Here is a 21172-nt window from a genome sequence, read left to right on the forward strand (position 1 = left end):
AAAGCACTAATTACTAGATGTAGGTCTGTGCTTTTGACTTGTAAAAAAACTAAGGATATTTGGATCTGTGGGAAAACATGTTTTGTGTTTAATGGATTCATAAATTTGTCCTTCAAAAAAAATTCTGATGTAACTAAGATTTCTAAGAGTTAAAATTCTGCTACATGTAGGTAAAACTGATAAAAATAAGAAAAGCAACTCTGCATGTAGAAAAATAGGAGATATGAAAGAAAATATAAGAAATGGACGTATATATTTGTTGAAGGTGAAAGAAAGTAATTTTGTCCTAAATGAGACTGGTTATTTGGAGAGAAATGGCTTGGGACAAAATCTAAATGCAAAGAAAAGTTGTAGAAGTTTCGTGAAGGAAAAATCTTTAAAAAGAAATTTTATGTGTGGTCAGGATGGACTAAGGTTAAAAGAAATGGATTTTAAAAGTACACGGGGTTAAGATTAAAATTCCTCACCCTTTGGTCCAAAGGCTGGGGAAATGATGGCAATACCCTTAGTACCGGCCTCCAAATCCTCCACATTGTGTTTTTCCTGTTCAGCAGAGAAATGGATGCCTCTGCCCTGTGAGGGATGATATATGAAGAGCTTTTACTAAGGTACATGGCAGCCATTTTACTACACTTAGCACACTGTGTGCCAAAAGTGGATATCCACATAGCTGAAACATATTTATGTGGGCATTGTTGATAAAGGCAGGGAAATAGACCTTGACTTTGGCTCTTTAACCCCTTTCCTCAATGTCCAATGATCAATATGTAAGTTACTGCTGAGCCAAAATAAAATTAGTGCCACCTAAGACACCCAGGGAGGTCTTGTTTGGTCACAGTCCATACCCCCAAGTATGAAAAAAACAGGAAAGACCAGGTCATCTCTGGGAGGTGGGGTCAAGCCTGGGTAAGAATGACTACTCTCAGCACCTGGAGAGACTGACAGGGCTTTTGGCTGCCTGTTACAGCCAGCTATGGGAAATTGAGATAAGGGACAACTATCTTCCTTTTTCCTATAGATGGGTGCCAGAGTCCAGCTCCAGCAGGTCCAGGGGTTCCAGAAGAAGAACAGCATCAGTGAAAATAAAACTAAACTAAAATAAAAAACTAAAAAATAAAAAACTAAAATAAAAAAACTAAAACTAAAATAAAATGGACACAGACAACAGCAGTGTGTTGAACTGGCCGATTTATTGTAGCAAACGTGGCATTATATTTGCTAGTGATGTCCTTGTAGCATACGTCATCTATGTTTTCTGGCATTACCCAATTCTAAAATTGTTCCTTTGTGTCATCACCCATTAAGGAATAACATGATTGTTTTCTCATAACGTTCCCTCCTGCCCTTTGGTTATTGATTAATTTCTTTTATTGTTTTTATTATGTATCTACGTTTATCTATAATCTATAAAGTATTTGCTTTGCTGTTTTCATGAAAGGTCATTTATCTCTCAACACCTCAAGTGGAACAGTTACAGGGACATGACCTGTTAGTTGTTTCCCTGAACCACTCGTGATTTTGAATAACGAAAGTGTCCGCCTGGGTCCGAGGTGCCAGGAAGGGGGCCAAGAGGGCCTTAGAAACCCACACCTTATACATTCTCAGAGAGACAATGCACCTAGGAACCAATGGACCATTCTGTACTTTAACCAACTAGGTTCAATCATCATCTGGAATGCCTCTTGGGGGCCAAGTGGGCCTAGGGGTTAGAGTGACCTGTGTCCATAGATACACTCCTTAGTTACCAGAGTGGGGCTTTCAAATCCATATGTCTCTTCTTTGTTGGCTGCCTTTGCTGGCAAATGCATGAGGCTATCCTTCCTGTAAGTAGAGGAGTCTCCATAGGGGAAGGCAAGGGCTAAATGTAAGGCCGCACAATTTCTTGCAGAACTTATTTTCTTTCCTAATGGTTCTTTTCCCAGGGGGCCTATCGAGGGCAATTCGCCAACAGACAATACCCCAGGTAGTTTTAAGGCCAAATTACCTAAAAGCGGGAGTACAAGAAGCTTCACTGTTGGTGGGCCGCCTTGCAGTCACCAATCCATCCACAGTCCCGGCCTTGCCATTCAAGCTGGGATAGCTCAGCTTCCAGCAGATGGGTAATTCCCCAACCAAGGCCATTACTCCTTTAGAATGCATTATGATTCATTTTCTTTTGCACAAAAGCTTGGCCCCAATACAAATTGAAAGGGGGAACCTGGCCCTCAGAGGGAAATATCAATGACAATGCAATCTTACAGTTGGACCTGTTCTGCAAATGTGAAGGGAAATGGGGAGAATTCCCATATGTTCATTGTTTTTGGACCTTAAGAAAAAAAATAGAAAGCAATATAAGGTAGATCCTAATTTAATGGCAACCTTTTCTAAAGTCCAGCAATCAAGAGGGTCACAACTAAGGGCCCCTTACCTGTACCCAAAACAGACCTAGAGAAGGAGGAAGGGAAGTCTTCCACTCAACCTCCTCCTCCTATGCAAATAAAATACAATTCTGTTCCCTGCTACCCACCTTAACCAGGCCCTCCCTGTAATGTAACAGGCATGTTTCCCTTACAAGAAGCTAAAATGCCAAAAGAAAAAACAAAACCTTTACAAGGTTTAAGACAGATAAAAGGAGATCTAGGTAAATTTTCTGATCAGAGAAGTGTATAAAGGCTTCTCAGAATATTGCATATGTTTTTGAGTTGACCTAGAAAGATATAATACTTTTGTTAAATCAGACTCTTAATGAGACAGATGTTTTAAGGAAAAAAAATTAAAGAACTCTATATACCTTATACCTTAAATTATGCTAAATTAGCCACTATTTTACAAACGCAAAATGAGAGCCCAATCGCCTTCCTGGAGAGGTTGAGGGAGGCTCTCATAAAATATATGGCTATCTCGCGAGGAAATGGCAGAAAACATGAATAGACACTTCACTAAAGAAGACACCCAGATGGCCAACAGGCACATGAAAAGATGCTCAGCCTCGCTCCTCATCACAGAAATAAAAATCAAAACCACACTCAGGTATCACCTCATGCCAGTCAGAGTGGCTAAAATGAACAAATCAGGAGACTATAGATGCTGGAGAGGATGTGGAGAAACGGGAACTCTCTTGCACTGTTGGTAGGAATGCAAACTGGTGCAGACGCTCTGGAAAACAGTGTGGAGTTTCCTCAAAAAATTAAAAATAGACCCACCCTATGACCCAGCAATAGCACTGCTAGGAATTTGCCCAAGGGACACAGGAGTGCAGATGCATAGGGGCACTTGTACCCCAATGTTTATAGAGCACTCTCAACAATAGCCAAATTATGGAAAGAGCCTAAATGTCCATCAACTGACGAATGGAAAAGAAATTGTGGTTTATATACACAATGGAATACTACGTGGCAATGAGAAAGAGTGAAATATGGCCTTTTGTAGCAACGTGGATGGAACTGAAGAATTTTATGTTAAGTGAAATAAGCCATACAGAGAAAGACAGATACCATATGTTTTCACTCTTATGTGGATCCTGAGAAACTTAACAGAAGTCTATGGGGGAGGGGAATAAAAAAAAAGAGGTTAGAGAGGGAGAGAGCCAAAGCACAGGAGACTCTTAAAACTGAGGACAAACTGAGGGTTGATGGGGGGTGGGAGGGAGGGGAGGGCGGGTGATGGGCATTGAGGAGGGCACATTTTGGGATGAGCACTGGGTGTTGTATGGAAACCAATTTGGCAATAAATTTCATATCAAAAAGAATAAAGTTCATACATGAAAAAAAAAAAAAAAACAAACAACCAAAAACGTAAGTGCTAGGAGAATCTTAAAAAAAAAAAAAGAGTGAAAACATATGGTATCTGTCCCTCTCTTATGGCTTATTTCACTTAACATAAAACTCTCTAGTTCCATCCACGTTGCTACAAAAGGCCATATTTCATTCTTTCTCATTGCCACGTAGTATTCCATTGTGTATATAAACCACAATTTCTTTTCCATTCGTCAGTTGATGGACATTTAGGCTCTTTCCATAATTTGGCTATTGTTGAGAGTGCTCTATAAACATTGGGGTACAAGTGCCCCTATGCATCTGCACTCCTGTGTCCCTTGGGCAAATTCCTAGCAGTGTTATTGCTGGGTCATAGGGTGGGTCTATTTTTAATTTTTTGAGGAAACTCCACACTGTTTTCCAGAGCGTCTGCACCAGTTTGCATTCCCACCAACAGTGCAAGAGAGTTCCCGTTTCTCCACATCCTCTCCAGCATCTATAGTCTCCTGATTTGTTCATTTTAGCCACTCTGACTGGCATGAGGTGATACCTGAGTGTGGTTTTGATTTGTATTTCCCTGATGAGGAGCGACGTTGAGCATCTTTTCATGTGCCTGTTGGCCATCTGGATGTCTTCTTTAGCAATCTGTCTATTCATGTTTTCTGCCCATTTCTTCACTGGGTTATTTGTTTTTCGGGTGTGGAGTTTGGTGAGCTCTTTATAGATTTTGGATACTAGCCCTTTGTCCAATATGTCAGTTGCAAATATCTTTTTCCCATTCCGTTGGTTGGCTGTTAGTTTTGTTAATTGTTTGCTTTGCTGTGCAGAAGCTTTTTATCTTCATAAGGTCCCAGTAGTTCATTTTTGCCTTTAATTCCCTTGCCCTTGGGGATGTGTCAAGTAAGAAATTGCTACGGCTGAGGTCAGAGAGATCTTTTCCTGCTTTCTCCTCTAGGGTTTTGATGGTTTCCTGTCTCACATTCAGGTCCTTTATCCATTTTGACTTTATTTTTGTGAATGGTGTAAGAAAGTGGTCTAGTTTCATTCTTCTGCATGTTGCTGTCCAGTTCTCCCAGCGCCATTTGTTAAAGAGACTGTCTTTTTTCCATTGGATATTCTTTCCTGCTTTGTCAAAGTTTAGTTGGCCATACATTTGTGGGTCTCGTTCTGGGGTTTCTATTCTATTCCATTGGTCTATGTCTCTGTTTTTGTGCCAATACCATGCTGTCTTGATGATCACAGCTTTGTAGTAGAGGCTAAAGTCTGGGGATTGTGATGCCTCCTGCTTTGGTCTTCTTCTTCAAAATTACTCTGGCTATTCGGGGCCTTTTGTGGCTGCATATGAATTTTAGGATTGCTTGTTCTAGTTTCGAGAAGAATGCTGGTGCAATTTTGATTGGGATTGCATTGAATGTGTAGATGGCTTTGGGTGGTATTGACATTTTAACAATATTTATTCTTCCAATCCATGAGCATGGAATGGTTTTCCATTTCTTTGTATCTTCTTCAATTTCCTTCATAAGCTTTCTATAGTTTTCACCACACAGATCTTTTACATCTTTGGTTAGGTTTATTCCTAGGTGTTTTATGCTGCTTGGTGCAATTGTGAGTGGGATCAGTTTCTTTATTTCTCTTTCTGTTGCTTCATTATTAGTGTGTAAGAATGCAACTGATTTCTGTACACGGATTTTGTATCCTGCAATGTTGCTAAATTCATGTATCAGTTCTAGCAGACTTTTGGTGGAGTCTACCGGGTTTTCCATGTATAATATCATGTCATCTGCAAAAAGTGAAAGTTTAACTTCATCTTTGCCAATTTTGATGCCTTTGATTTCCTTTTGTTGTCTGATTGCTGATGCTAGCACTTCCAACACTATGTTAAACAATAGCGGTGAGAGTGGACATCCCTGTCATGTTACTGATCTCAGGGAGAAAGCTGTCAGTTTTTCCCCATTGAAGATGATATTAGCTGTGGGATTTTCTTAAATGACTTTTATGATGTTTAAGTATGTTCCTTCTATCCCAACTTTCTCGAGGGTTTTTATTAAGAAAGGATGCTGAATTTTGTCAAATGCTTTTTCTGCATCGATTGACAGGATCATATGGTTCTTATCTTTTCTTTTATTAATGGAGATGTATCACATTGATTGATTTGCAAATATTGAACCAGGCCTGCAGCCCAGGAATCAATCCCACTTGATCATGGTGAATAATTCTTTTTATATGTTGTTGAACTCGATTTGCTAGTATCTTATTGAGAATTTTTGCATCCATATTCACCAGGGATATTGGCTTCTAGTTCTCTTTTTTTACTGGGTCTCTGTCTGGTTTAGGAATCAAAGTAATGCTGGCTTCATAGAATGAGTCTGGAAGTTTAACTTTCCTTTCTATTTTTTGGAATAGCTTGAGAAGGATAGGTATTATTTCTGCTTTAAATGTCTGGTAGAACTCCCCTGGGAAGCCATCTGGTCCTGGACTCATTTGTTGGGAGATTTTTGATGACTGATTCAATTTTTTCACTGGTTCAAGCTTTCTATTTCTTCCTGTTTGAGTTTTGGGAGTGTGTGGGCGTTTAGGAATTTGTCCATTTCTTCCAGGTTGTCCAGTTTGTTGGCATATAATTTTTCATACTATTCCCTGATAATTGCTTGTATTTCTGAGGGAAAGGTTGTAATAATTCCATTTTCATTCATGATTTTATCTATTTGGGTCATCTCCCTTTTCTTTTTGAGAAGCCTGGCTAGAGGTTTATCAATTTTGTTTCTTTTTTCAAAAAACCAACTCTTGGTTTCATTGATCTGCTCTACAGATTTTTTAGATTCTATATTATTTATTTCTGCTCTGATCCTTATTATTTCTCTTCTTCTGCTGGGTTTGGGGTGTCTTTGCTGCTCAGCTTCTATTTCCTTTAGGTGTGCTGTTAGATTTTGTATTTGGGATTTTTCTTGTTTCTTGAGATACACCTGGATTGCAATGTATTTTCCTCTCAGGACTGCCTTTGCTGCATCCCAAAGCGTTTGGATTGTTGTATTTTCATTTTCAATTTTTTCCATATATTTTTAAATTTCTTCTCTAATTGCCTGGTCGACCCATTTAGTAGGGTGTTCTTTAACCTCCATGCTTTTGGAGGTTTTCCAGACTTTTTCCTGTGGTTGATTTCAAGCTTCATAGCATTGTGGTCTGTAAGTATGCATGGTATGATTTCAATTCTTGTATACTTATGAAGGGCTGTTTTGTGACCTAGTATGTGATCTATCTTGGAGAATGTTCCATGTGCACTGGAGAAGAAAGTATATTCTGTTGCTTTGGGATGCAGAGTTCTAAATATATCTCTCAAGTCCATCTGTTCCAATGTATCATTCAGGGCCCTTGTTTCTTTATTGAGCGTGTGTCTAGATGATCTATCCATTTCTGTAAGTGGAGTATTAAAGTCCCCTGCAATTACCACATTCTTATCAATAAGGTTGCTTATGTTTGTGAGTAATTGTTTTATATATTTGGGGGCTCCAGTATTTGTCACATAGACATTTATAATTGTTAGCTCTTCCTGATGGATAGACCCTGTAGTTATTATATAATGCCCTTCTTCGTCTCTTGTTACAGCCTTTAATTTAAAGTCTAGTTTGTCTGATATAAGTATGGCTACTCCAGCTTACTTTTGACTTCCAGTAGCATGATAGATAGTTCTCCATCCCCTTACTCTCAATCTGAAAGTGTCCTCAGGTCTAAAATGAGTCTCTTGTAGACAGAAAATAGATGGGTCTTGTTTTTTTAATCCATTCTGATACCCTATGTCTTTTGGTTGGAGCATTTAGTCCATTTATATTTAGGGTTATTATAGAAAGATATGGGTTTAGAGTCATCATGATGTCTGTAGGTTTCATGCTTGTAGTGATATCTCTGGTACATTGTCTCAGGATCCCCCTTAGGATCTCTTGTAGGGCTGGTTTAGTGGTGATGAATTCCTCAGTTTTTGTTTGTTTGGGAAGACCTTTATATCTCCTTCCATTCTAGATGACAGACTTGCTGAATAAAGGATTCTGGGCTGCATATATTTTCTGTTCATCACATTGAAGATTTCCTGCCATTCCTTTTTGGCCTGCCAAGTTTCAGTAGATAAATCAGTAACTAGTCTTATTGGTCTCCCTTTATATGTTAGAGCATCCTTAGCTGCTTTCAGAATTTTCTCTTTATCCTTGTATTTTGCCAGTTTGACTATGATATGTCATGCAGAAAATCGATTCAAGTTACGTCTGAAGGGAGTTCTCTGTGCCTCTTGGATTTCAATGCCTTTTTCCTTCCCCAGATCAGGGAAGTTCTCAGCTATGATTACTTCAAGTACACCTCAGCACCTTTCCCTCTCTCTTCCTCCTCTGGAATCCCATTATGTGTATGTTATTACGTTTAATTGTGTCACTTAGTTCTCTAATTCTCCCCTCATACTCCTGGATTTTTTTTATCTCTTTTTCTCAGCTTCCTCTTTTTCCACAATTTTATCTTCTAGTTCACCTATTCTCTCCTCTGCCTCTTCAATCCAAGCTGTGGCCACCTCCATTTTATTTTGCAGATCATTTATAGCATTTTTTAGCTCCTCCTGACTGTTTCTTAGTCCCTTGATCTCTGTAGTAATAGATTCTCTGTTGTCCTCTATACTTTTTTCAAGCCCACCAATTAATTTTATGACTATTATTTTAAATTCATTTTCTGTTACATTGCTTAAATCATTTTTGATCAGTTCGTTAGCTGTCACTACTTCCTGGAGTTTCTTTTGAAGAGAATTCTTCCATTTTGTCATTTTGGATAGTCCCTGGAGAGGCTTGGAACTGCAGGGCTCTTCCCCTGTGCTGTCTGGAGTAACTTGCATTGGTGGGTGGGGCCACAGTCAGACCTGATGTCTGCCCCCAGCCCACCACTATGGACACAGTCAGACTGGTGTGTACCTTATCTTCCCCTCTCCCAGGGGCAAGACTCACTCTGGAGTGGGGTGGCCCCTGTCTGGACTACTTGCACACTGCCAGGCTTGTGGTGCTGCTTCGATGGGATCTGGCGTATTTGCCGGGGTGGATCTGAAAGGTTCACAGGGGTGGGAGGGGAGACTTAGCTTGCTTTGCCTTCAGTGGTCCGCTTCAGGAGGGGCCCTGCAGCACCAGGAGGGAGGCAGACCCATCAGAGTGATGGATCCGCAGAAGCACAGTGTTGGGTGTTTGCAGGGTGCAAGCAAGTTCAGTGAGAGGAACTGGTTCCCTTTGGGATTATGGCTGGGGGATGGGCGAGGGAGATGGCGCTGGCCAGTGCCTTTGTTCCCCATCAGGCTGAGCTCTGTCTTCCAGGACCCATTACCTCTTCTTCCGGTGTCCTCTAGCCCTTCCGCTCTCGGAGCAGAGCTGTTGACTTATAACATTCCAGATGTTAAGTCCCGCTGGCTGTCAGAACACACTCCATCGGGCCCCTCCACTTTTGCAAGCCAGACTCAGGGGCTCTGCCTTGCCAGGCGGGCTGCCCCTCCACTGCCCCAGATCCCTCCCACCAGTCTGTGTAGCGTGCACCACCTCTCCACCCTTCCTACCCTCTTCCGTGGGCCTCTCATCTGCACTTGGCTCCAAAGAGTCTGTTCTGCTAGTTTTCTGGGTGTTTTCTGGGTTATTTTGGCAGATGTGGGTGGAATCTAAGTGGTTAGCAGAACACGGTGAGTCCAGCGTCCTCCTACACCGCCATCTTCCTTCCATACATTTTCACTCTTATGTGGATCCTGACAAACTTAACAGAAGTCCATGGGGGAGGGGAAGAATAAAAAAAGAGATTAGAGAGGGAGAGAGCCAAATCATAAGAGACTCTTAAAAACTGAGAACAAACTGAGGGTTGATGGGGGAGGGGAGGGAGGGGAGGGTGGGTGATGGGTATTGAGGAGGGCACCTTTTGGGATGAGCACTGGGTGTTGTATGGAAACCGATTTGACAATAAATTTCATATTAAAAAATAAAATAAAATAAATAACATAAAATAAAATAAAATAAAATAAAATAAAATAAAATAAAATAAAATAAATATATGGCTATCTCCCCTAACACTCCTAAGGCTGAGATGATTTTAAAGGACAAATTTGTCACTCAATCAGCCCTAAATATTCAAAGAAAATGCAAAAATGGGCTGTTGGCCTTGAAGGGACCCTGAAGGTGCTCTTATGAGCTGCCAATTAGGGATATTACAACCAAGACCAAGAGGAGAAGAAGAAGAAAAAAAAACAAAAAAGGAGGCTTAAAAATAAAAATCTGAAGCCTTAGTGACCTTAAGTAGTATGTCAGACTGGACTTCCCGAGGTCCTGGCCATTTATATGACCGTTCAGAGCACTACCATAAGAACATCCCCAGAGGGGACAACCAAAATGAAAACCCCATAAAGCCCTGCCCCTTATGTAGAAAAGATCACTGGAGATCTGAATGCCCTCAGGGACCTCTCTCTGTGAGGGATCAGATAACCAATGTCCCTGGAAGGGACTAACCAGGGACTGGGGCTCTTCACAGTAGCTCCCCTAAACCAACTGTCTATCAGAAACCCAGAGCCTCAGGTAACTCTAAATATAGAAGGAAAACTGGTTGATTTCCTTCTTAACACCAGAGCTACCTTTTCTGGACCCTCCTTTCCAGACCAACTATCCAAATGCAGCATGATGATTAGAGGTATCTCCAGAAAACTGCTAACTAAATTTTTCTCTCAGACCCTGGGATGTGTATGGGGAAACCTAGGTTTTTCTTATTCTTTCCTGATAATGTCAGAGAGCCTTACTCCCTTGCTAGAAAGGGAGATTATAACTAAATTAGAGACTATGGTGCTACTAACTCCAGGACAGACAAACAATTATGTGAGTTTTTGGACATTACTAGGTATTGTAGGCTGTAGATACCAGGCTTCAGAAAAACAGTGCTTAGAGTCAACAGCAATAGTTTTCATTTGAGTTTTCCCCATACTCATTTCTGTTCCTGGCAGGAACAACTTCAAATTCTTACAATTTTTTTTTTACATTTAGGTATTTTGATAATTAGTTCCATATACCTAAATGGCATGCCTATTTCCATTTTTTATTTATTAATTTTAGACTCTCATTTTTATTGAAGTATAATTAATGTACAATGTTCTTTATTAAGCTTTGCTATAATTTCTCTAATGTGTCAGTTATTTATTGTCGTAGTGATACTACATACCAATAAATCAGAGTAGCATGTATTTATTCACATTTAGTTTCACTCCTACATGTGAGAGTTGGCTGGACAGTCCTCCTGCCCCCGAGTGGCCGGCATAGCTGAGCTCAGCCAGGCCCCCTGTGCATTTGTGGCCAGCTGGTAGGTCAGCTAGGAACTGTCCAGTCCTGGGTGGCCTCCCCTGGTGTGACTTGGCCCTTCTCCACATGGCTTCTCATTAGCCCACAGCTTGTACATGTTTCCATGGCAGTGGGGTTCTCAGAGAGAGACAACATAATTGTGCAGAGGCTTTCGAGGCCTAGGCTTAGCGCTGGCACACATCACACCTACAACATTCCAAAGCCAGGCACAAAGCCACTTCAGTCCAAGGGATTGGAAATTGTGCTTTCTGTTCCACCATGACAACAGCATGTGCTCTGTTGACTAGATTATGGACTAGAGATAACCTTCTGAAGAACTGAGAACTGCAGTGGGTCCACACTTGTGAGTGAGAAGTCAACCTGTCTTGTTTTTAAGTACTGGGATTTTTTTTTTTTTTTGGTACTTCAGCATTATTCAGCTAAAGCTGGCAAATTCAGTAATCAAGCTTTAAAAATTTATAGTCTATTCTATAACCGTGTTTAGACTACAGATTTGCTCTAAAGTTGAGGATCAGTAGAGTGTTTTCATCATTACACCTTCTGAATACTGTTTACTGAGAGACCAACTAGCATATTATAATTCTGTTTCTTTTCCTATGTCACTTTTCCCTCTCCTATTTTTTCTCTTGCATTATCTTCTACTGCTTCCCTAAATTGGGAGGTGCTATTCAGTCTTAAAGGTGGTATTAAATCTTTTGGTTGGCCGTTATTTTTTCCTGGATGTTTCTCTACTGAAGTGCACTATCCTCCTGGATGAATCCAGATGGATTATTCTCTGGGTATCCTGCACTACCCAGAATATTTGTTTTTACTTTTTTCTGGGTTGAAAAGTAAATTTTTTTGCTGTTTCTTGTATTTTCTTCTATCAGGTTCATCTCCTAATTTTTATGTATTTTTTAAGAAGGGCTATCAGAGACATAAGGTTTTGAGTCTTTCATATCTGAGAATGTCTCTATTCTACCTCAACATTTGAATTTGGGTTGAAATCCACTTTGCCACAGATCTTTGAAGGCATCTATTTCATTATCTTTAAGTATCCAACATTGGCAATTTTTACTTAAAAATTAGTCCACAGAGTGAGAGTGTTGAAGATTGCTTCTTTATAACTTTCAAAACTTCTCATTGAAGGAGTCATTTTTTGTTATTTTGCTGGCAATCAACTGGCCTTGTTATTTGGAATTATTGTGTCTTTTAGATCAGGGTAACTAATTATCTGGAATTATTTATTGATTTCTTTGCTTCTATTTCTTTTTCTTTTCTCTATTCCTAATATTTTTACTGATCAGAAGTTAGATCTCCTGCATTGACATTCTATGAACTTTATGTTTTCTTTTATATTTTCTCTTCTATTTTCTCCCTTTCCCTTCCCTTTCTTTCTTTCTCTTTCCCTTTCCCTGTCTCTCTCTTTCTCTTTCTCTTTCTCTCTCTCTTTTCTTTCTTTCTTTCTTTCTTTCTTTCTTTCTTTCATTCTTTCTTCCTTTCCATTTTGAAAGTTTTTTGAATTATACTAAGTGGTTCTTGCCTGGGGGTCTTGACCACAGAGCTTGAGAGAATGGCAGAGTTTTTGCTATCTCAGCCAGCAGCCTTCTTTGGGTGGTGGTCCTCAAAGTATAGTTTCCTAGATGGGGCCACAACTGGCTTAACTGATTCAGTCATCCTGATGGGATAGCTGATGCTCAAATCTTGGATTATAAAAATCAAATTTTCTAAAATAGTCTGTGAAAACTAAGGAAGTGTGCTTTAGATATGATAAAAGGCTAGGGAAATGGTTGATTTTGTTCTCTGAAGCCCTTGGCATGTGCAGGAATAAAGGGCATGTCTGAGGATGGTGACTGTGTTACTGAGCAACCAAGGCCAATACTGACTTTACATAAAAATTTCTCACAGGCAGGACCCAACACCTGCTACCCGAGGGGGAACTTGGGTGATTCAATGTCTCTGCTGGAGGCCAAGGGGGCACATTCCAAGCAAGCCCTCCTACACCTCCTCTTTGTCATCCTCCTCTCCCCTCCCCTGGGAAAATTGCATTCCAGGAGGGAAACTTGATATTTGACTGGGGCCAAGGATGCTTCAGGAGGATCATCAGAGTTGTTTTACAACATCAGCCTCAGTCAACACCACTGATGTGAGGAGAGGTGGCCAGAACTGGGGAAAGAAAATAGATCTGATGATACTTTCATTAATTTCTATCTACTGAGTGAGTGCCTATACACTTTACACAGTTTCGCATATGAGTACGTACTACAGAAAAACTTAGACATAGGAGTTCCCTGTTGTACTCTTTGAATCCCAAATTGAGTAGGTAATTTGAGGAGCACGTGGAGAAAAGAACAAAATACACAATTTATCAAATCACAAGTGATGTCAGGAACAAAGGGAAGAAGGAAGTGGTAGATAAAATTAAATTTCCTTATAACCTGCAGCCCTTTGACAAATACTTGAGGCTGGCAGGGTATAACATTCATCCAGAGACTCCCAACTTTCTCAATGTTAAGGCTTTGCTGAAGGGAAAAACAACTTCAGCTTGACAATAACTAGGCCTCAGGGATCCTGTGAGTCTTCTTGAACATATGAAAGTCTTTCAGAAATGCCCCCTTGCCTTTACCTCCCCCAACTCCCAAGTATATAATCAGTCACTCTTCACAGTCCCAGGCAGCTCCTTCTGCCCATGGGTCCTGTCCCCATACTTTAATAAAACTGCCTACAGCACCGAGGATATCTCAATAAAAAAGACATCTTTTTTGGCCATCCTCTCTGAACTCCAACATTTTCCACATTAACAAATATGACATGATGCTTCCCTTTGGACATCTTAGTTCATAGATTGGAAGACAATACAAATTCAGTGATAAGATCAATCAAAACTCACCTTGTTTTGCAGACTTCAGAGCTATGGTGTTCATGTGTTGGCTCACCTCCCTAAATCCGCTCCCAGTGGCTAGTGAGTTGTAGCTGTGACTTTCAAATGTTGCCTTACTCTTTGAACATTGTTTTTTTTTTTTAGTTTTTTTTAAACCATTTTTGAGAGACAAAGAGAAACAGAGCATGAGTGGGGGAGACACAGAAAGAGAGGGAGACACAGAATCTGAAGCAGGCTCTAGGCTCTGAGCTATCAACATAGAGCCCCACGTGGGGCTCGAACTCACAAACTTCAAGATCATGACCTGAGTCAAAGTCAGACGCTTAACCAACTGAGCCACCCAAGTGCCCCACTCTCTGAACCTGGAAAAAGAGGTTTTCTCATCTTGGAAAAGGAATTTCAAGTAAAGAACAGCAATCATGGAGTTGTTGGTGATTAATAGGTGCAGAAAACAACTGAGCTGTATTCATGGAAGTGGTATCTTGATTTACTTATCAAAACTTGTGCAAAGTAGCTACAACTGCTTTTTAGAGAAAATGAATACCCTGAAATGCATAGCTGGAAAAAAAAATGGAAAGTGCAGCAAAACATGAAGCTCACATTTCAGAGTGTGAAGCGGCCACCACTACAGAAGTAGAAGGTAGAAAATAACATAGGTAAGAGTAGAACTTCATAACATAGAAAACACACAATAGAAAGAATCAAAAAACCAAATGTGTTCTTTGAAACACTAATAAAAGTGGCCTGTCTCTGATTAGATTATAAGTCATCAGTAATGAAAAAGGGACACATAGTATAAAGGAGCAGAAATCATAAAGAAAATAGGAGGATATTAAGAATAACTCTATGAAAATAAATTGGAAGATTTATATGAAATGGACAATTTTCATTTTTTTTTATTTTAATCTTTATTCTTGAAAGAGAGAGAGAGAGAGAACACGAACAGGGGAGAAGCAGAGAGAGAGAGGGAGATACAGAATCTGAAGCAGGCTCCAGGTTCTGAGCTCTCAGCACGGAGCCCAACACGGGGCTCTAACGCACAAAAGCAAGCTCATGACATGAACCGAAGTCTGACACTTAACCTACTGAGCCACCCAGATGCCCCTGAAATGGACAATTTTCTTAGAAACATAACTTATAAAAGTGGACTCAAGAAGAAAGAACAAATCTGAACTACCCAATAACTAAATGTATTGAATTAGTAGTAAAAACATATTTTTATATAAAAATTTCCAGACTCAGATGGTTTTACCAGAGACTTACTGAATAATAAAAGAAGAAATAACGTCAAAATTATAACTAACTGCACAGAAAAATTTCAAAGAGTATACTCCTCAATTCTGTATATGATTCTAACAAAACTGTGATACCAAACCTGACCAGGGTATTATGTTTGTAAATGATAATTTTTACTTTGAAATATGAAATAATTACAAAGAAATTATTAGGACTAACGAGGGTTTTAAAAAGAGATGGATACAAAACAAGTCACATTCCCATGTTAGGAAAAAAACACTTTAAAATTATAAAACACTAATAGCAATATAATAATGTATAAAGGACAAAAAGATGAATATTACAAAATTTGTGCAAGATTTCCATGGTGAGAAATAGTGACAAATGTACATGAGTTAAATAACTAGATATTGTGGAAGTGTTAGTTTTCTCCCAAAGGATCTATGGATTCCAACAAAGCCCCACTCAAAAATCCAACTAAACAAATTGATTTTAAAATGTGTGTACAAAACGAAAAATGTGTGTATATTTTTATTGTATGTTCTACTTGTAGTTCTCACAGGTCCACACTTTAGATCAGCCCCCTCTGGCCTCAGGGCATTCACCCATTTCAAAGATCTATTCCAGACTACTTTGACTCCACAAAGGGCCTCTTTAAGAGTGGGACAGAAGCTGTAAGAAAGTAAAAAGATGGACAAGTGCAAATTCCTCTGGAGTCTATTATTGTGTGATAATTGCATCTCCAGGCCTAGATGGGGGCTTAGGATCTATTCGGGGAAAAAGAACCCTTAGGAGCTACCACCTTGATAACAGGTAACTCAGGACCTCCAGAAGGAAAGCAGAGGGCAGAGCTCCCCTAGTGGCCGCCTTAGGAAAGATCGTCACTGTAGACACCTGTGTTTGGGTTTCGTCTTTCACTAGTCTGCAGGTGGGTGGGACAGCAGGGAGTTAGGCTTGTCAGCTAGCTGAAGGATGAGTGAATGGACGCCTGTAACTTGATTCACACTTTCTTTCTCCGTACAGGGATGAGAAACAGCTCAACCTTTGAAAGAGAAAGGACTTTGGTCTCCATCCTAAGGACAGCTAAGTATAACAATGCGGAAGAGATGAAATTCACTCTGCAATCAGTCCTGGAGAGAGAAGCCCCTAAGGTTTAGTTGGGAAATGGGAATTTAAAGGGACACAGAGAAGAAAAAGAAGCAGGAGGAGAAGGGGAAGGAAGAGGAGAAGGAGAAGAAGGAGTAGGAGAAGTGGAGGAGGAGTAGGAGGAGGTGGAAATGGAGGAGGAGGAGTAGCAGGAGGAGGAGTAGGTGGAGGAGGAGGAGGGGGAGGAGGAGAAGTAGTATAGGGGACTTGAGCAGGCTAGGTAAAAATGAACGTGTGCTCTTCTCCACACCTCATCTCTCTTTCTCAGAGGAAGAGTCTGGGCCAGTACAACTAGGACCAGAGCTAAGGTCTCTGGAGGAAGTACCTGGTATTTTTCTGTTCTATTCACTGCCATATTTTTATGGAGAAAATGGACATAGCCACAGATGACATTTAGTCCCCTCAAATTGTGTGATCACTAAGAATAATGTTGACAATTACATTTATGAATAAAAATTGTGAACCAATGATAATTCATAGCTGAGAAGTTCCTTAATGAATGGTAGTTAATAATGGAAATTAATTCATAACCAAATGAATAATATCCAATAACTACCAATGGCTTCTCTGCCAACCAAAGTCACTTAAGAAACTTACGAGTTACTAAAACTATGTGAATATAATTACTCATGGCAATAACTAAATGATAAGGTTAATAGATTGAGGGGTTTTTTTAAGGTACCATTAGAAGAAATGAGAAGTAATAAACTTTTCCTTGCCAATGTTTGGAGATGTAGAAATAAGTCAGCTTGTAGACGTCCTATTAAGAGTTGATACTGTACCATGTTTGGGGGGATATGAGTAGAATATCTGCTACATGGTGCCAACTCTGTGGGTTCAGAATGAATCACCCCAAAGTGGCATATGGATTATTTTAAGATGAAAACAATCAAGGCCAGGAAGACTCAGGAAGGAACTTTGACCTCCTTAAGAGCCTAAAAACAATTAGCTAGAGGACCTGCTCCAGGAAGAGAGCAGTTATCACAGATAAGTTCATTATAATATGAACTAGGGGTAGCAGACAAGGAGGAACTTAGCAAGTGTGTTAAAATTGTTCCTTATGTTCCATACTTTCCAGTGCCCAGCAAACATTTATGTACCAAACAGTTACTCTTTTTCATCTTCCTGTGAATTGCTTTCTTCCCTGAAGCTCCAGACCCTACTCCCTTCTCCTTAGTTGAGGCTGACATATATACCTTATTTTGCTTGAGTATCTTTGGAATCTCGCATGTTTAGGTGGGTTTCCTATAGGTACATAATGAAATTTGATTTTTTCCTGTTAATCTGTTTCATGTCAATTTAATTCTTACACCAGCCAGAAGAACCTTGAGGGGTAGACAAAATTTTTCCTAGTGAACATAATCAAAGACTAAGCTTCTTGCAGACTTAATTAACAGGAGAATGTCTTGAGTTTTTAGAAGATCCTAGGTGGTAGAGATGGTACAGTTTTTATGACAGTTACAAGGGCTCTGGTAGCCCCTGATGGCAGGGTGTTTCTTTTGTTTATTGTTGTGGAGTAGGCTGAGTGGAAGAATTTCAGTCTCATCTGTTATCATTTGTTATCATTAAAGAAATCTTGAAACCAGCAGATGTTAGACTAAAACTAAGTAGGTAACTGTTGGGAGAGGTGTTGAGGAGGCAGCTGGTAAATAGGCTTAATGGGCTTTAGTGTCTGTCTTTCCAGCTGCATAGCTAAATGAAGGGCATCAGAAAATGACTGAGATAACTTCAGACTGGTAATCCTTAAAGCCACCACTAAAAAGTATTGCAAAATCATATAGGTAGAAAGCTAACAGAGGAATTAAGACAAAATCCTAAAAAGAGAGATTAACACAGAGTCCAAGAAAGGAGAAGACAGGCTAAGGAAGAATAACAGTAAAAAGCCCCAAATGACATATTCAAAAATGGTGCACCTAAATTTAAACATAAATGTATAATTATGCCATTGTAAATGCACTAAATATCCAGTCAAAAGAAGACATTGCCATGTTGTATGGAAGAGCAGCAAATAACACCTGTTTACCAGAGAAATGTACTTTAAATTTAAAGATACAAATGCACTAATGTAAAGTGGTGGAAAAGCTATAACATGCTAACAATAAGTATAAAAATAGCTGGTATAGCTATATTACTATCAGACAAATTCAAGACAAATAGTCACAGAAAAACACACTTCATTTTTATAAAATGGTCAATATATCCTAGAGATATAGAAATTAGGCATTTGTGTATGTGTGTGAAATAACAGAACTTTACAATGTATGAATTAAAAACAGAAATAAAGGGGGAAATAGAACCCACACACAGAGAATTTAACATACTCTCAGTAATGGACAGCACATAGACAAAAGCTTGGTAGGAATATAGGAGATAGGAATGACACCATCAACCACTTAAACTTGATATTTCTGGAAACAATAATAGCAATATCAACACAATAGTAGAATAAATGCTGTTTTCATGATAGGCCATAAGGCTTATGTTCTCCAATCAGAAAATCAGTATTATCAGTCAACAAAAAGAAATCCTCTAGAAGAGCCATCCAATCCTTGCAATTGAACAACTTGCTTTTAAAGGACCAAAGAAGTCACAAAAAATTAGAAAATAAATATTTTTAACAGAATGGTAGTAAAAACACTGTATACCACAATTTGTGGGGCCAAGCTAAATTCAGGGGAAATTTATAGCACTAAATGCTTTACTCAGAAAATGAAGGATAAATTAAACTTAGCAGAAGGAAGGAAATGAGGAAAAGTTAGAAATCGATTAAAGATAAATGGAAAAAGAAGAAGAGGGGGTAGTTAATAAAAGCAGAATTCGGTTTTTTGAAAAGATCAATAAAATTGATATATCTCAAGCCAAAAAACAAACAATAACAGAAAGAGAGAAAGAGAGAGAGAGTGAGATGGTACAAATCACTAATACCAGGGATGTGCAAAAAAAAAGTCACTGTAGATATTATAGATATCTTATAGATATTAAAGCATTATAAAGGAATATTAACATAATTTTATTCCAACAAATTTAACCAATTACTTAAAAGGAATATGCTGAAGAAGAAATGGGTACCTTGAATATCTTTCTATTAAGGAATTTGAATACAAAATCATAAACCTTCCCATAAAGAAAATTTCAGGCCTCATTGCCTTTAATGATGAGTTCTAGCAAACACAGATGGGAATATCAAATCTACAAATCTCTGCCAGTAAATAGAAGGAGAACCGCTCAGAACTTTTTATGAGACCAACATAAGCCTGATGCCAAAACCAGGCAAAGGCATTCATTACAAGAAAAAAAATACATGGAACATCTATCAACAAAGATGTACAATACTTCACAAGTTTATTTATTTAACTTAACAAAATAATTCATTAAATTCAATCCAGCAATAAATGAAAAGGATGGTACATTGTGGATTGTATCTCAAGAATGCAAGTTTGGCTTAACATTCAAAATTCAATGTTCTTCACATATCAGCACATGAAAAAGCAAAGCCACGTGATGTTCTCAATAGGTGCAGAGAAAGCGCTAGACAATATCCAACATCCATTCATGATAAAAAGTGATCAGCAAAGTAGAACTAGAAGGGAACTTCTTGAATCATCAAAGGGTATCTACAAAAAGGCTCTAGGGGCGCCTGGGTGGCTCAGTCAGTTGAGCGTCCAACTTCAGCTCAGGTCATGATCTCACGGTTTGTGGGTTCAAGCCCCGAATCAGGCTCTGTGCTGACTGCTTGCTCAGAGCCTGGAGACTGCTTCAGATTCTGTGTCTCCTTCTCTCTCTGCCCCTCCCCAACTCACACTTTGTCTCACTCTGTTTCTCAAAAATAAATAAATGTAAAAAAAAATGCTCTATGGCATGTCATAGTTACTTCATGCTTTCCCCCTAAGATTGGGAATAAGGAAGAATATCGGCTCTCACCACTTCTATTCAATGTTCTACTGAAGGCCCTTGACGGTGCAGTAAGATATGGAAAATAAAAGAAAGACATGCAGATTGGAAAGCCTGAAGTATGATTGTCTACATTTGCAGATTATGTATTCAATGGAATACATTCATCTGTGTAGAAAATCCAATGGAATCTACATAGAAACTACAATAAATAAATGTCTTGAGCAAAGTCACAGTATGCAAGGTTTAACATAAAGATTTAGTTGTATGTCTATACATTAGCTTCTCCTTATTGCTCTCCACTGATTGAATCTGGAGCCAAAATTCTGGTTACATGGACTTCTGAAGTGGGTTTTTTTCTTCTTTTAATAAATGCATGGGAGACCAATGGTAGAAGAGTTTTCAGAACAAAAGAAGAGGGAACAAATTTCCATTTGGCATCTCGGGGAGGTCACCAGAAACTGTGTAGAGGCTGAAAGCAGGTGGGGGCAATGTCTTGTTCTTTGTAGAGGGCGCACAATTTTGGCTTAATGCAATTATTGAATAAGTGTCCCTTCTTTTTAGTCTTTAAATATTAGGGTAAGAAGTCAATAATAGCCACTAAAAGAATATAAATCAATTTTATAAATTCTGGACCTGGAAGATGAAAAATGTTAGACAAGGAAATGCACATAAACATGCAGAAAGGCATTAGCCATTTGGAAGAAAAAAATCAAGGAAGGCGAATAAAAGAAACATAAGAAAAAGTGATAGATTAACTGAAAAATAAGATTATACAAAGAAGGTCAAATATGATTATAATCTTGGTAATTTAAATTGACTAAACTGAGGGGCGCCTGGGTGGCTCAGTCGGTTAAGCGTTCTACTTCGGCTCAGGTCATGATCTCGCGGTCCGTGAGTTTGAGCCCCATGTCGGGCTCTGCGCTGACAGCTCAGAGCCTGGAGCCTGTTTCAGATTCTGTGTCTCC

This window comes from Acinonyx jubatus, chromosome C1 (genome assembly GCF_027475565.1).
Source record: "Acinonyx jubatus isolate Ajub_Pintada_27869175 chromosome C1, VMU_Ajub_asm_v1.0, whole genome shotgun sequence".
Lineage (NCBI taxonomy): Eukaryota > Metazoa > Chordata > Mammalia > Carnivora > Felidae > Acinonyx > Acinonyx jubatus.